Genomic DNA, 17,161 nt, shown 5'->3' with positions numbered 1-17,161 from the left:
TGCTCACTAGATGCACTTGCCCTGTTTCAGCTATTCTAAGGCTTTCTGTTGGAGTGACATCTACCTGGTCTTTCTGCCATCTGCAACTCTCATATAGCTTAACCCATCAGTAGTGACTTAGATTTTTTTTAAATTTAGTTTTACTGTGTTTATAAGGAATGCTTGGTCAGAACTTCCGGCCCCCTCAGAATTTTCCTTGGTTTTTACAAGCAACCTAAACACGCATGTGAACAACACTGAGAGTCTACTAAGGTAATGCATTTCAAGGGAAGCCACTTAAGCTGCCACTCTCCTCTTCCCAACCCATGTGGACTTTTGCCCTGAAGTTCCTTTGAAGTAGAAATTTGGCAGGCAGCACAAAACTGGACCATCTCTGTCCTACACATGGTAACATGTCGCCATGCTTGCCAGCATCAGATCTTGCCTCATCAAAGTACTTCATAAGGTATCATATTTCCCATCTATTTGCTCCAGCCAGACTCTTATCTGAGTGATGTCGTGCCTCTAATGAGACACATCCAATCAGCATCCTTAACTAAGCCCTGCCTTGCAGGCGGTTTGGAATTGTTTTTGTTGTTGTTTTCTTTTGTTTTAACTCAGGTGAGAAGGTTGTTAAAGGAAACCAGGAGCCTTTTATCTGGAGGAAAACTGGAACAAATCAGATCACACTATTGTTTTTGCTATGCTCTTTGGTAAGGTGTTGATGAAGTCTTCATAGAGACACCAATATATAGTAATGGAGGGGAAAGTGGACTCATGCAGGGCTGGAAACAGTGTTATGGGTATCAGGAAGCCAGTTCCCTGCCTCATAAGGCTTTTCTAGCTAATGACCTGAAGTGTCACTTTAAAAGATGTCTTCCTTTGGCCTACATTGTCTTGTGAAGATAAAAAACAGTTCTCTCTCTCTTTTTTTTTTTTTTTTATAAAAAACAATTCTTAAGATGTTATCAGTCAGACACATCTTAGTGTAAACTTCCTGAGAGTGCTATCATTGAAGAAGACAACACTCCAAAGATACATGTATTTCTCATTGTCAGTGGACATCACAGGAGAAAACCAGGATTGATCCACATTGTAGATACTCTAAAAAGCTTTCAGGTTGACTCTCCTGCAGTAGGAACTAAGGAAGAGTTGAAAGTGGTAACAACAGACTGAGCTTTTATTTTAAGAAAACGTGCATTATGAGACCCCCATAGGACTTCCTGCAGAAGACACATGTGGACTCCAAGAGGAAAGAGCTAGTGTCCAAATGCTGGTGTCCAAATGTGTGCCAAGAAGACATTACTGGCAGCAATGGATGTTGGAGAAAGAGACAGAGAGAATCTTACCCTTGCCCAAGAAATGAAGAACTTTGTTTCTCTCTCCTTCCTCTCCACTCCATGCTGGAAGAGCAAGAACAGTTAGAGGTAGGAGAGAAGACCCAACTTCTGCCATCCAACCCTGTAAGTCCTACAGATTTTATTCTTACTTGTTTGGGGAAAGGGAAGAAAAGTGTTTTAAATCAAATGCAAGACCTTACCATACAATAAAAGAAAAAGCACCGAGTGTTAAAAAACCAAAATGGTGCTATTCAAATAACTCAAAGTGGCTAAAAGTATATATTTTGGCCCAATAAGCATTAAGGGAGATACTTACTCTGGGAAAGTAATGTTAAGCATGGCGCAGAAGGAGACGTTTATTAGAAAAGTGAAATCATTTCATTGTGTCAGATGTAGACCTCTTACATATTGAAATTGGATTACCTTTGGTGTTATTGAGCACTGACCTGGCTCATCTTGAGGGCTGTAGTGGACAAAATAGGTCTGTGAATCACATTTTTGAAATGAATCGTCAACTCTTTATAATTTATGTTTATTCTGTAATATATAGCACTAGCAGTCCTAGCACATCCATATTGAATTGGCCATGGTTTTAAAATCTATCCAGAATGATTTAATTTATACATAAATGAAAACGACAGAGGCTAGCATAGCTGGTTTATTATCAGACTTGATCTGAGATCTTGAGAGAATGAAAAGTGGAGCTTCCCATGCTGGCATAGAAGTAGGAGCCAGAAAAAAAAAAAAAAAGAAAAAGAAAAAGAAGTAGGAGCCAGAGAAGAGAGGCAGCACTGGCTTGTAAGTGTAGCACATAGAATAAGGACCAGAGGCTAGTTGAGCTAACACTAGCAACCTGTACTAAAATCTATGGTTTGTTGGTCAGTGGCCTGTAGACAGAAGAGTTTGCTAACCTTTCTTTACCCAACTCATTTGTCAAGTTCCGTTTTGAAGAAGGATTTACTAATGGGATAGCTCATCCTTGGTTAGTTATGTATTTGTTACAGGTAAATATTAGTCATATATTCGTGGCTATGTTATCCCGCTTGGAGATACTGCAGTCAATATAGTTAAACAGGCAGTTTAAAGAGTGGCTAATAAGCTGATGTTAAGTGAAAGAATATGATTCAGTATTAAAATTATTTCAGATTTAATTCCATTAATTTAAAAATCGACAGTGGCTATATTCGATGCTGAAAGGAAAAGGTGATTCAACTCCAATTTTGTCTAGAAGTTTTAATTTGTAACTGATTTCCCATAGTAATAGTATAACTTTTTTACAAGCAGAGAACCAGTAAACAATATAAATATCATGTTGATATTTATTGTTCTAATTAGTTGCATTTCCAAAATCCATTTAATATTCAATATTAAAACATCTGTGATCCTCTAAGAAGGAAATATTGTCACCTACCGTGAAATTAAGCAGAGCTTACAAAATTATCTAGTATTGGTAGTTTATGTTTTAATATGCATAACGAATATCAGGTATTAAACAGATTTGAATTGAAGTGATTTTTTGAGCCCACATCTTGTAACTTAAGAAATAAACATTACAGTTTTCGTGGAATGCATCTAAACATATTGTGTGTAGATCTCATCATGATGAAGTACTTTGGGTCATTAAACTTTTCATTGGCCCCACTGTCTACATCTGAGATGAATGCATGCCATTTGACTGGAGTGTATTATTCGGTGTTCTCCACAGGCCTCAATGGAAAGTCACTTTGACCTGCTGCACATTTTTACTTAAGAACTGCTTTTTACAATAAGCCGCTAGTATACTTGTTTCTGGACTGACTTGGGTTTTTGGCACAATATGAAAAGCATTTGGAAAGTATAAGTAAAAGCCTTCCATTTCAGAAGAAATAATGGCCCCATTTGCCATGGAAACCGGAGGACTTTATGAAAATGCACTCAACTGTTTTCTGTACTGAGCCTAAAATTATTCTAAAAATAAGTTGTATTCCTGGCATCTGGTAGCCAATGCACAAAGATCTCATCTCATAAGGTTTTTCCCCTTTCAGGGAAAAATGCCATGCCATTTGAATATTTCATTTTTCCTATTGTTTGGAAGATATAGGGAAATATATGTGTTACACACAGTAGGGACTCAATGAGGTTTTCATTAAACTAAATGTCTTTTGAAAGGCATCACATAATAATTTGAGTATGGCCCCTGAACACAGAGCATAATTATAGAGATCAAATACAGGATTTTTCTTCTAAGTTAGAATGGGTTGTATTTAAACTATCTTTTTTCTTTCTATGGACAATTTTTATGTCTATCTTGGGAAACAAATGAAATAGGATGCGAAGTGATCATGAAAATTTTGGCAGACAAATATAAGCGAATTAAAACAAAGGATCATCATCTCTGTGTTACAGATCCTGTCACTGAAACCAAATGCTTTTAGCTATGTGTGGGAGGAGACAAGGAGCAAAGGGGTAAGGCCACACATCCTGCTAACTCTGTTCCCCAGGACCTTTTCAAGGGGATCTATCATTTCACTAAAGTCTAAAGAGGCCTCATGCCAGGAGGCATTGAGGCATTTGTTACCTGGATGGCCAAGCTGACAGGCTGAAAGCATGAAGGAACACAGCAAATAAACCCCTCAAAATGGATGTGCCAAAAGGCAAAGAAAGTCCACATAGGCAAGTTTTACATAGCACCCACACGTCCTCACCAGCCTAGGAATATAGTCATGAAGTCACAGAAACATACTGGACAGCTCCAGACGTCAAGTAACAGAAATATTCATTAATTCAGTTTTCACCCAATAAATATGTATTTATATAAGCCTGTATGTTCCAGGAACCACGTTAGCTGCAGAGAATAAAGCAGTGACTCATCACAGCCTTCAAGCATTTAAAGTATTTATTATATTGTGGTGGCAAAAGTACCGAAAAACTCACAGATATTGTGACAAGAAAGAGAGAAAGAAAATCGCTTCCCTAAACCTACTTGAGAGGGACCAAGGGATTTACAGGGGAAAACAGTTATAAAACTTGGTTCATCAGCTCCATAACTCAGAGGGGCATCAATAATAATTTATTATCCTTCTTAGGATATTTTGAGAATGAATCAGGGTCCCAGGTGTGAACTGGGGTTTCTTGGTAGATCAGTACATGTAATTATCTCTACATATACCTGAAATCTATTTTTGGGATTAAGTCAACACTTTATTTTATATATAATTTATTATCATTTAATTGGTAGGGATTCTTAAAAGGCCTTTAGTTTACAATTTGGCCATCAAGGAGTTACTAACGTAGCATGCAGTTAAGAGCCTGGTGTCAAAACCTGCTGACCCAACCATAGATGCTGAGAGCAGAGGTTCAGCCTGGCACATAAGCTGTGTTTCAGGTCTGAGGATCCTCAGTCCACGTCTTTATGAAGACCTAGATGAGGCTATGATAAGCCTGCTTGACACATGTGTACATAAGCCAGTATTGGAAGGGCTCATGAATACTCCAGCTACAAGAAGCTCTTAATAAGCTAGAACAACAGGACAATTTTTTTAAATTTATTTATTTATTTATTTATTTATTTATTTATTTATTATAGTCACAGAGAGAGAGAGAGAGAGAGAGAGAGAGGCAGAGACACAGGCAGAAGGAGAAGCAGGCTCCATGCACCGGGAGCCCGATGTGGGATTCGATCCCAGGTCTCCAGGATCACGCCCTGGGCCAAAGGCAGGCGCTAAACCGCTGCACCACCCAGGGATCCCAACAGGAAAATTTTTTAAAGGCAGATACAGTACAGGCGGTAGATATAAGACAGTGCACTTAAATTTAAATAAATAAACTCTGCATAAATATGACAAGAAGGAAGTGTGGTTTCACAGTAGCATTTGTCAAAGTGCCAATACATCATCTTTGCTATTAATGCTAACTCTAGTGTAGTAGTATAAAGCTTTGGCAGGGACTTTATGGAAGGGATTCATGCCTCAGTTGGATAATTGGGCAAGAATGTATCTTCCAATCCTGCAAGTCTGTATTGTATGAGGCAGCAGCTGTATCTCATTCACATCTGTTCTCTAGCTGGAGAGGGCACCTAAAGTGTACCTGTTGAATGAATCAATAGGTACATTAAGAGCCAGGAGAGCCTTAGTGAGGGAATGGACAGATTTTGTGCAAGCCTGCATCACATCTCGCCAGCAACCACCTCCCTCCTTCCCTGAGATGTTCATATTCAATCTCCCACCTGCCATGGTCTGTCTCACTGCCTTCCTTTATAAATAGAGTTGAAAGATTGAATATTGGCCTCTGGAATGAAGAAAGCCTAATAATTTTGTGAAGGCAGTTCTTGAATCAGTAGTAAAATAGTTTTTTTCTTTCTGTGTCAAAGGATTATTTGCATAAGGGTTATGGAGCACATTTAGGAGATAATCAGCAACCTCCCCTCGCAGCTAGTGAACAGACTGGTTTGAACAAGGTTTTCCCAAGCTATCTTGTTTTCCACGCCCATTATTTACTCCTCTTTCTCCTGAAGACAGAAGGTTGCTGGAAGACACGGAGTGTCTATTTACAGTGTGTTAATCAACATCCACAAGAGGCAACACTGCCTGTGCTTTCTCACCTGTCCCATCACCTCATGAACTTGACAGTCACTATTTTATCTCTCTTTGCCCATCTTAAATCCTCTTTCAATTAGTCAGTTGGATGAGATTGTCAATGACTAGGGTTTGAAATACCTTGACTGCCCAGTTCCTCTGCTTAAAACCACAGGATAATTACGGATGGTCATTTTGTTTTATGCCGTGCCCAGCTGAACATGGTGGAAGAGCCATAGCCTCCTCCTTCTCATGGTTATTTAAAGATAGAGCCTCAAAAAGCCTGTTTATCAAAGTGATTTAAAAGTCTTAGGCACACATCTGTTAAAAAATGAAACTTTAATCTATCAGTTAAAAAGAATGTATAATTATAATGTATAAATCATTTAATCTATATATCAGGTTTTCTCCTTCTAGAGATAGAACTCCTGTGATAGGTACTTTTAATGAAATAATTTATATAGTTTAAACTATTTCTCAATTATTTCCACCAAGCAGTCATATTGTGCCTAAGATTTTCATTATTTAAGGTGAATTGGGTTTTTTAAAAAAAAATTTAGGTAGACATTGTTTTGAAGAAATGATGCAATTTCATTACTATATAGACAGCCCTATTTTAAAAGTCACATGTTTTAAAAACAATTTCCAATACTCCAAACTTTACAACTCTGGTAAATATGTGTGTAGTATTATTATTAGATGTTGCAGGCTGCTTTCTGTCAGGTTTAATCCTACTGGTTGTGAAATGAAATAGGCCAGGCAAAAGTTGGTCAAGGCAAGCTTTTAATGGGCCGCACTCCGGGGCGAGGTTCTGCAGTCCGCAGGGGAGGGAGAGAGCGGGTAAGTCACGGGCCAGGGAAGTCGCACCCAAAGGGAGTACATGTGAGCTTTTTAAGGGGGGAGGGGTAAGGGATTGTGTCTGTCTGGGGTGATAACTGCCTAAGCCCTTATATGGGTTTTGGGTAACGTGCAGTTCAGGTTTCCTGCATAGGTCCTGTCTACCCCTGATGACATGCCCTTGGGTGATCTGCTGGTGGTGGGAAAGTTCTGAGGTGGGGGCAACAAGGTGGTCTGCTGCCATTTTGTTGATGTCTCCTGATCCCCCTTGATCCCGCGGCCCAACACTTTCTGTACAATTCCACCAGAGAATCTCCATTCATTTGACAACAGGATATTTAGGTATTTCTTGTATGAAACTGGGCTCTAAAATATGTCTTTGTTGCTTATGAATGAAGACTCATCTCACCATTTGCTGGAATAACAAGTTTGGATACAGGCTTTGGCAAACTAATAAACATGCTTACTTCTGAAATAATTTCTCATTTGTTCGATAACAAGTGAACTTGCTGGACTTGGATGATGTGCTCATAAAGGGAAATTTAACAAGATACTGATCATTTTTAAGCATGTTTGATTTATGGAGCTTGGAAATGCATACTGGTGCTTCTTCTTTGAAACCTGTAGAACCAACATCCCCCAGGAAAGAGTTATTTGCATTTTCTTAAGATTTTATTCATTTGTTCATGAGAGACACAGAGACAGAGGCAGAGCACAGGCAGAGGAAGAAGCAGGCTCCATGCAGGGACCCAGATGCAGGACTTGATCCCGGTACCCCAGGATCACAACTTGAACCAAAGGCAGATGCTCAGCCACTGAGCCACCCAGGCACCCCAGTCATTTGCATTTGTAATCTGGGTAAATTAGGTGTCTTCTAGAAATTAAAATATACGCAGGCATTTTATTGGATTGTAGATGCAATATAACTTTGCAGTGGCTAGTTGACCATCTGGTGGGGAAATGGCAGAAAGAATTCCTGTGTAGTATGCAGTAGGTGCTCAACAACTAATCCCAAAAATTGTTTCAAAGGTCCTAATTTATTGTTCTTTTCTGACAGATCTTATTTTTTTTTTACCACTGTCCCTAGAAAGATACAACTAAGATAAATACATGAGTAGAATGCTTTCTGTCTTCAGAAGAAACAGAAACACTTATTTAACACAATTCAATAGGCAGTAGATGATGAAGCTACACATTATAAACATTTAGATTTAAATTCACTTATGGTTTAAAGCAAAGAAACTGGTACTATTTTTTTTTTTTTTTTTTTTAAGACTAGAGAATTTTCAGATACTTGAAAACACACATTAGATGGTCCACTGTGAGACTTTGGGCAAATTACTTGATCTCTCTGGGAGTTATTACCTCATCTCAAAATGGGGCAAGAGAGACCTAATGCATAAAGTTATAATGAGGATTAAGTGAGTTAAAGTACATGAAATTCCTTGAACAATGGTCACTATATACATGTTTCTAATATCAATATTAAGATTTCTTAAAATATGGAGATCTCAAATGTTTTCTGTTCCCATCGTCTATACCAGAGCAGCATGGATAATAGTTCTAGAGAGTGATCCAGACTGTGAAAGAGTAATAGCAGAATTTTACTGAATAATATACTATTAAATGAGACCTCAACTTAGTCATCAAAAATTTAATTTTTTAAAGTCCAAGATGCTATGGCAAACTAATCACCCTTGATAAGTGTCAAAACTTATGTAAGCAAGTTGGTGGCCATCTTCACTAAATTAATACTGTGATACATATTTTGATGGAAAAAAGTTATTTTATAAACAGCAAGTATTTTATTGCAATATTCCAATGCTGGTATGATTTGGAGGTGCTCTTTGCTCCTACACAAAATGGCCAATGACGCTATGATTTTAGAATCGCTCTCTCTTCCTCCTCCCTTCTCCCAGGCTTCCCTTCTTCTTCTCTCTCTCTTTTTCTTCTCTCAATAGGACTAATACTGTCTAATGTTGTATCAGAGTGGGACTGTATTTCCAAAGACTTTCCTCAGTATATACTAGAGAATTGAAGAAGCATGCACACGACACTAGCTGGTCAAGTTTTAAAATAAATACTGTCAGTTTTATTCACAATTCCAAGTCAACATCCCATTCCTGGGGACATGAAGGGAACTCCATTTTTCCACTCTGAAGATGATGCACTCGGTGACTATTACTTCTACAGTTTTCTTATGAAGACTTAGTTCATGGCTCTGTTTTGGATGGGAGATTTTTGTGAATTTGCTTGTTGCTGGATATGTGGAGGAAAGAGCTTCTGGAGATTGGTTACATTTTTTAAAAAGATTTTATTTATTTATTTGTGAGAGACGCAGAGACATAGGCAGAAGAGGCAGGCTTCCTGTGGGGAGCCCCATGCAGGACTTGACCCGGGACTCTGGATCAAGCTCTGAGCCAAAGGCAGCATCAACCACTGAGCCACCCAGGCGTCCCTGGATATTGTTTATTTTTTTAATGCAAGTGAAAAATAAAAACAGTTCCCCAAATATGGAATCGTCAGAAGATTGGAAACTAGTATTGTCTCTTTACACCAGCAAAATTATGCTTGCCATGGATAGTCTGTTCCAATGAAGGCTTTTTTATTTGATAAAGTCATTGCTGAAGGTTCTGCCAAAATTTCCTGGGTGTTAAGCTTTAGGCAGCACAGCGGAGCAGTTAAGTGGGAGAAAAAAAAGACCCAAAACTCTCTAGAGATAACTCACAAGTAGGTGGAACAGGCCCCCAAAGGGCAACCAAGAGTGAGGAGAAGATTAGGAAGAAAATCTAGTTGTTTTCTGTCTGAGTTGTGCACCATCATGAAATGAAAAGGCTGTTGCTGGGAAACTTCTTTGTAAAAAGAGCTTTTAAGATCCAAGCTTAAGTTAGTAGTTTGTTTGTTTTGTCAACTGCTAGCTTTAGGAGTGGTACACAGCCACATGGTGTTCCACTAAATAGTTCTTTTGCATGAATAAAATGGGGAAATAATCAGCCATTTCTTCCCTCAATAGGGCCTTTCAAAGGAGTGCTGGGTATAGTATCTTGTAACTTCTGAGTGCCAGTCACTGGAACTTTAAATCTGGGTTTGAAAGATGAACCCAAATTATTTTAATCCATGCAATCAATATAACGGAAGGGAAGTGGTTTTTTTAATGTACAAGGGAATAAAGTTTAGACTTGAGTCCAAGACTTGCTAAAGTTTGATAGTTTGGGGGTTGGCAAGAGCAAATCTGAAGAGATATGAGTTGAAATGAATTAGAGCAAGTAAATGTTGCTTCAACCCCTGGAGGCCTGAGTCAGAGAGGTAACAGTTCCTTAGCATAAAATTCCGCATTTCCAGACCCTAATCTCCTTTCAAACCATTGATAGCGGTGATTTGTAACTAGGAAAACAGGCTATGAAAAAAAACAATCTTTAAAGGTTTTGTAAAGACAGGTAACATAAATGTGGGCATTAGAAAATATTTTGGGGGGAGTATTTTCTACTTGAAACGGCAAAATAATTGTTTTAAAGATTTATTTATTTATTTATTTATTTATTTATTTATTTATTTATTTGAGACACAGAGAGAGGCAGAGACAGAAGCAGTCTCCATGTAGGGAGCCCAATGTGAGACTTGATCCCAGGACCCTGGGATCACACCCAGTGTTGAAAGCGGATGCTCAACCACTGAGCCACCCAGATGCCCTGACAACAATAATTTAGCCTTTGAAATTCTTCTTCACTTTAACTTAAACTACATGAACCCTGAATTGTCCTAATTAAAGTCTATCATTAACTTTGAACTCTCAAATTGGCATAAATAATCTGGCATAAAGTAATAGTTGATATTCTCACCCAGTCATATGATCACATCATTTCCTGAGATGTTTCTCATGAGAAACAAGAAGAGCTAAGGTAATCAAGTGATCTGTGTGATTTTTGGTAAGTCTATTATGCAACCTAAAGAAAAATCTACATCATTTTTTTTTTTAATTGGGAAAGAAAGTGAAAATTATTTTCTAGGTGCAGAAGGGATTCTAAAACCTGTGCAATTGGCAGAGGAGGCAGCATTAGGCATGCATGATGACTGAGGGAGGCTCGAGATTGTGAAAATACTGAAGTTGTGTGGGACCCAAGAAATTCAGAAAATGTCCCCCACCCCTGGCCCCTAGATAAGCAACAAGAAAAACTGCAGGGCACACCCTTATTGGAATGAGGAACTAAAAGCTTCAGAAACTCCCCCACCCTTGCCTCCATATCAGAATGAAGAAATTCCTCCACCCCTTCTGAAAATCCCCTAGACCAGCCCATAAAAACCCAGCTGTAACCCACCTCGGGGTCCAAGTCCCTGCTCCGCTGTGTCAGGTGTACTCGGACCCAAGCTCGAGCTTGTTAATAAACCCTAGTGTGCTTGCATCAGTGTCGGCTCCTCGGTGGTTTCTCGGATTTGCAATCGTGGGCACAACATTTGGGGGCTCGTCCGGGATCCGAGAGACCCCAGGACCCCACCCAGAGGGTACCAAGCCTGGTGAATATTCAACTTTTTCTACCTGTTGCGTGCATATTTTCTGAGAGCTCCATGCTGTGTTTCTACCTGTAGGAATTCCAAACTGTATTGGGTCGACATTGGTTTAGGTGGACGCTCTGGCGGGCATGGACCAGGGGTCTTGGGAGACATCCCTTGCCCCCACGGGGAGGACGGGGTCCTCGTCTGTAAGGAGGGCCAACTGTCCTTACGGACAACCAGCCCTTCGGTTTACTTTCTGCTTTGTGTCCACGGCCGCAGTGGACTGTTACTGTGCCTTTGTTAACTGTCATAACTGTCTGTGCCTTGGTGTAGATTGGGGACATAATGGGGGAGACACAAACCACCCCTCTGTCCCTTATGCTCTCCCACTTCTCCGACGTTAAGGAAAGAGCTCATAATCTGAGCACAGACAAACGGAGAGGAAAATTTCAAACTTGCTGCATGTCAGAACGGCCAACTTTGATGTGGGATGGCCCCAAGAAGGAACTTTCCACCTACCTATTATCTTACAGGTTAAGGCCGTGATCTTCAGGGACAAACCAAGGGCCACTCTGACCAGGTGCCCTACATCCTGGCCTGGCAGGACATGAAGGAGAATACCCCCTCCTTGGCTAAAACCATTTTTACCCCCCAAAGCAGGACCTACCAAGATTCTAGCCCTGCGAAAAGCCGAGAAGGAGACAGACTCTAAGACCAAAGCGCCCCTTTATCCAGTCTTGCAGGATTCCTCCCCAGAGGACCTGATTTTCCCACCGCCCAACCCGACACCTACTCACCCTTCCCCCCACCCCCAGGTACCAGGGGCTGCAGAAGGGTCGCCACCCCTCCCTGACGAGGGAGTCCCTGTGGGCGGCCAGCAGTGGGGACACAGGGACAGACCCACCGGGCGGCCCCACCTCCTTATGCAGGACGGCCACTCCACCGCCCTTCCCCTCCGCACCTTGGGACCTCCGATGAGACTGGCAGACAGCTAATGTTATATCGGCCATTCTCCACCAGTGACTTATATAATTGGAAAACCCAAAATGCAAAGTTCTCTGATAATCCGAGGTATCTAATTGGACTTTTAGATACTGTCCTCTTTACCCACCAGCCTACTTGGGATGACTGCCAACAGCTCTTGCCGGTTCTCTTCACCACCGAAGAGAGGGAACGAATTCAGGTGGAAGCCTGGAAGTCTGTCCCGGGAGAGGACAGACATCAGACTCAAAATCCAGACCTCAAACGCTGCCTTCCCCTTATCCCGCCCCACCTGGGACCACAACTTGGCTGAAGGTAAGGAGAGACTCCGGGTCCACCACTAGACTCTAATGGCAGGTCTCCAGGCTGCTGCATGCAAGCTGACCAATCTGGCCAAGGTGTATGATGTAAGACAGGGTAAGGATGAGAGTCCAGCAGCCTTCTTAGAGAGTCATAGAGGCTTTTAGGCAGTACACCCCTATGAACCCAGAAGCCCCAGAAACGAAGGCCGCAATTATCATGGCTTTTGTTAACCAGGCCACTCCAGACATCAAAAGAAAATTGCAAAGAGTAGAGACTAGGAGAGAAGAGCCTGCAGGACTTAGTAATAGTAGCAGAAAGAGTTTATAATAATAAAGAAAGTCTGGAAGCACAACAAAAACTAAGTGACTGGCAGACCCGAAACCTGGCCAAGATCCTGCTGGCTGTAACCATGGATGACCCACAGGGAAAACGGAGTCACCTCAAGAAGCTGGCTTCAGGGACAGGTAAGGAGGATGGCCCTGGTCCCTGTTGGGAGCGCCCTAAACTGAACAAAAACCCATGTGCTCATTGCAAGGAAGAGAGTCACTGGGTGAAAGACTGCCCTAACAAAAGACCTAAGGCCCCTGCCAAGATCTTGGAAATGGAGGACCTGGATGACTAGAGGAGTCAGTTCAGCACCCCTTCCCGAGCCCAGGGTAACTCTCAGCGTGGAGGGGCAACCTGTTGAATTCCTGTGGATATTCAGTGTTGTGGAGCACAACACTCGCTTTTATTACAACCCTAAGGGAAATTGGCAAGCAAGACTTCATGGGTGCAAGGGGCCATGGGCACCAAACAGTACTCATGGACTACCCAAAGAACTGTGGATCTCGGCATGGGCCAGGTATCCCACTCCTTCATGGTCATCCCTGAGTGTCCCTACCTGTTGTTAGGTCGGGACTTGCCCACCAAGATGGGGGCATAAATTTGCTTCCACCCCGAAGTGGCAAAAATCCTAGATAAGGAGGGGCACCCGATTCAGGTGCTTGTCCTGAGTTTAGAAGACGAATGTCGTCTCCACCAAATGCCCTCAGCCCCAATGACTGACATTGACCATTGACTGCAGGAATTTCCCCAAGCATGGGCAGAAACTGGGGGAATTGGGCTGGCCCAGCACCTACCAGCCATATATATAGAGCTAAAGCCGGGGCAGACCCAGTCAGGGTCCTCCAATACCCCATGCCTCTTGTAGCGCATACAGGAATCACACCCCACATCTGGCAACTACTGGACTAGGGCATATTGAGGTCTTGCCAATCGGCATGGAACACTCCCTTGCTGCCGGTGTGGAAACCGTACTCTGAACGACTACAGGTCAGTCCAGGACTTAAGGGAAGTCAACCGGCAAGTAGAGGATATGCACCCTACAGTCCCAAACCCATACACCCTCCTCTCCACCCTGCCTCCAGACAAAACTTGGTATATGGTATCAGATTTAAAAGATGCCTTTTGCAGCCTGCCTTTAGCACCCAAGAGCCAAGACCTTTTTGCCTTTGAATGGACGAACCCCCAAGAAAGGCATCAATGGCCAGCTCACCTGGACTCGACTACCACAAGGATTCAAAAATTCACCAACCATCTTCGATGAGGCCTTACATGAAGACTTGGGTGAGTTCCGTTCCGAGCACCCTCATTTGACTTTATTGCAATATGTAGATGATATCCTGTTGGCAGCGGAGGACCAGGACACATACCTGCGAGGCACTAGGGACTTGCTCCAGACAATAGTGGCTCTAGGATACCGGGCCTCAGCTAAAAAAGCCCAGATCTGCAGAGCAGAGGTGAGCTACCTTGGGTACAAATGAAAGGATGGACAAAGATGGTTGATGGATGCAAGGAAGGAAACCATCCTAAGGATCCCACAGCCGCAAATAGTCTGCCAGGTACGTGAATTCGATTATGGATTCCGGGTTTTGCCGAGATGGCCAGACCCCTCTCTGAGGCCACCAGGTACCAGCAAAATTTTGAATGGACAGAGGCCACGAACAGAGCCTTTCATGACCTTAAACAGGCCTTGCTGTCTTCCCCGGCTCTTGGGCTGCCTGACCTAGCCAAGACCTTCTACCTGTATGTGGACAAGAAAGACAGGGTGGCAAAAGGGGTCCTTGTCCAGTATATAGGTCCCTGGAAGAGACCTATAGCCTATCTCTCCAAAAAGCTGGACATTGTGGCTGCAGGATGGCCTCCATGCTTAAAATGATTGCTGCGGTGGCCCCTATGGTCAAGGACATGGACAAGCTGGCCATGGAGCAAGAACTGCATGTTACCACCCCACATGCTATTGAAGGGGTACTCAAACAGCCTCCAGACCGCTGGATCAGCAATGCCCGTCTGACCCATTATCAGAGCCTACTGCTAAACCCCACCAGAATTTTATTCAAGCCACCGACAACCCTGAATCTGGCAATGCTGCTCCCTAACACAGTCTGCCCCCCCGCCCCCGCATGACTGTCAAGAAATTTTGGCACAGGTGCATGGGATCAGAGCTGATCTCCAGGACCAGCTACTGCCGAGAGTGGATGCCACCTGGTAGACGGAAGGCAGCAGTTTTGTCCGAGAAGGAATCAGATATGCAGGGACAGCCATAACCACAGAAACGGAGACCATCTGAGCAGAGCCATTGGAAGCCAGAACATTGGCTCAATGGGCAGAACTGATTGCACTGGCCAAGGCGCTAACCATGGGAGAAGGTAAATGAATAAACAGCAGGTACGCCTTCACCACGGCTCATATTCACAGAGCCCTTTACAGAGAGAGAGGGCTTCTGACAGAAGAAGGAAAGACCATTAAAAACAAAACAGAGATCCTTGAACTCCTGAGGGCCCTCTGGCTGCCCAAGGCCCTAGCCATCATCCATTATCCGGGACACCAAAAGGCAGATACACCAGTAGCTAGGGGAAAATGGCTAGCTGATTAAAAAGCAAAGGAGGTGGCCCTTTCAGTGACCCAAGTCTTAACAATCACGCTACCTGATCTGGGGGCACCGACCCTGCCAGACACCCCCAACTATACTGATGCTGACTTACACTGGATCAAACGCTTGACTATGACCCAATGCTTGTGTGACTTGTGGAGGGCCACAGACTCTAGCATCATCCTGCCAGAGGAACTAGGACGACAAGTCCTATCCAAAATGCATTGGAGTACTCATAAGGGAACAAGGAAGATGGAAGACCTCATAAGACATGCAAAGATCACTATTAAAGACTCTCACGCAAAGATTGAGCAGATTGTGGCGAGCTGCCACACATGCCAGTTAACTAATACCACCACCCATGGATCTAACCCGGGCACCCGGCTCCGAGGGGGCCGCCCAGGAGCCTACTGGGAAGTGGACTTCACTGAGGTAAAACCTGGAAAATACGGATATAGGTATTTACTAGTGTTTGTAGATACTTTTTGAAGATGGACAGAGGCATTTCCCACCAAACATGAAACAGCACAGACCGTGACCAAGAAACTGCTGGAAGACATCTTACTGAGGTATGGTTTTCCTGTTAAGATTGGATCAGACAACGGTACCAGGATTCATCTCTAAGAGCCCATGAGCAGGTATGGCCTAAGCTGAGGGCCTTCTACGAGACTGGGCCACCCCCTGAAACCCATTGATATCGACAAGGAGATTGGGTGTACATGTGGAGACATCAACAGCAGACACTCCAACCTCCCTGGAAAGGACCCTACATTGTGATCCTGACTACGCCCACCACTCTCAAGGTCGACAGAATAACTCCCTGGGTCCACTACATCCACGTCCGGCCAGCTGATCTACACGCCGTCCTCAAGGACTTTGTTCCGGAATGGAAGAGTCAACCCGACAAGAACAATCCCCTAAAGCTAAGACTGTGTCATTCCCATTTACCTCACTAATATTACTTGTGCTGTATCCCCTTGCAACTGAAATCAACCCCCACCAACCATTTAATCTAACTTGGCAAATCCTCACCCCAAGTTCTATGGAGATAATAACCCAGCTGTCAGGGATACACCCTAGGGGGACCTGGTGGCCTAATCTGACCTTTGACTTATGCGACCCCAAACTCTTTTGGGCCCCTCAATGCCCCTCGGCTCTCCATGGCCAGGTACCCGGGTGTGTCGGTAAGTCCATGCTATCTGCTTTTACACGTGCCCAGCCCCCTCTCTGTCTGACCACAATAAGGTCTCTGAATGTTGTGGCTGGACGGATTGCTTCTGTAAAACATGGGGTTGCAAACAAACTGGAACATGCCATTGGCTGTCACAGAATCCAGCTGGCCTTATAAAAATCCAATGAAACACCACTGGCCCCACATGCTTGGGCACTGGGAATTCGGACCCCTATCTCTGACCCAGTCACCATTTCCGTTACAGAGGCCGGAAAACAGGATACAAACTAGGGGGTAGGACTTCTGTGGGGGCTCCGACTTTACCAAAGTGGGTATGATTGGGAAGTCCTATTCATGATCAGACAACTTGAGAGGCCACAAGGACAAATCCAAGGAATAGGCCCCACCCCTGTGCTAGTGCCTCCTCAATCTCAGGCAACATCTACAACACCCCCTTTGAATTTTTCCCAAAACTCCTCTGGTTGGGGCACACCAGTCCCGACTTGCCTCCCCCTTGACCCTTCTCAACACCCTCTTTGGGCCTTGATGTCCCAGGCTTACAAATTCCTCAACACAACTAAACCCAATCATA

At 43.2% G+C, this 17,161-nt stretch overlaps 1 long non-coding RNA gene across 2 annotated transcripts in view; it reads left to right on the top strand.

Annotated features, from left to right (window-relative positions):
• The window catches only part of LOC118351961 (uncharacterized), an 85,913-nt gene that overhangs the window by 33,110 nt on the left and 35,642 nt on the right, over positions 1–17,161 (top strand). Inside the window, exon 1 of one of the 2 annotated variants that reach the window (XR_007404995.1) lies at positions 11,528–12,496. The exons of the other annotated variant lie outside the window; for it this stretch is intronic. This is a non-coding gene — a long non-coding RNA (uncharacterized LOC118351961). Of the gene's footprint in view, positions 1–11,527; positions 12,497–17,161 lie in introns of those variants that run through there. 2 annotated transcript variants of the gene reach the window in all.

This window comes from Canis lupus, chromosome 22 (assembly GCF_003254725.2).
Source record: "Canis lupus dingo isolate Sandy chromosome 22, ASM325472v2, whole genome shotgun sequence".
NCBI lineage: Eukaryota > Metazoa > Chordata > Mammalia > Carnivora > Canidae > Canis > Canis lupus.
This window is presented reverse-complemented; position numbering and strand designations above follow the sequence as displayed.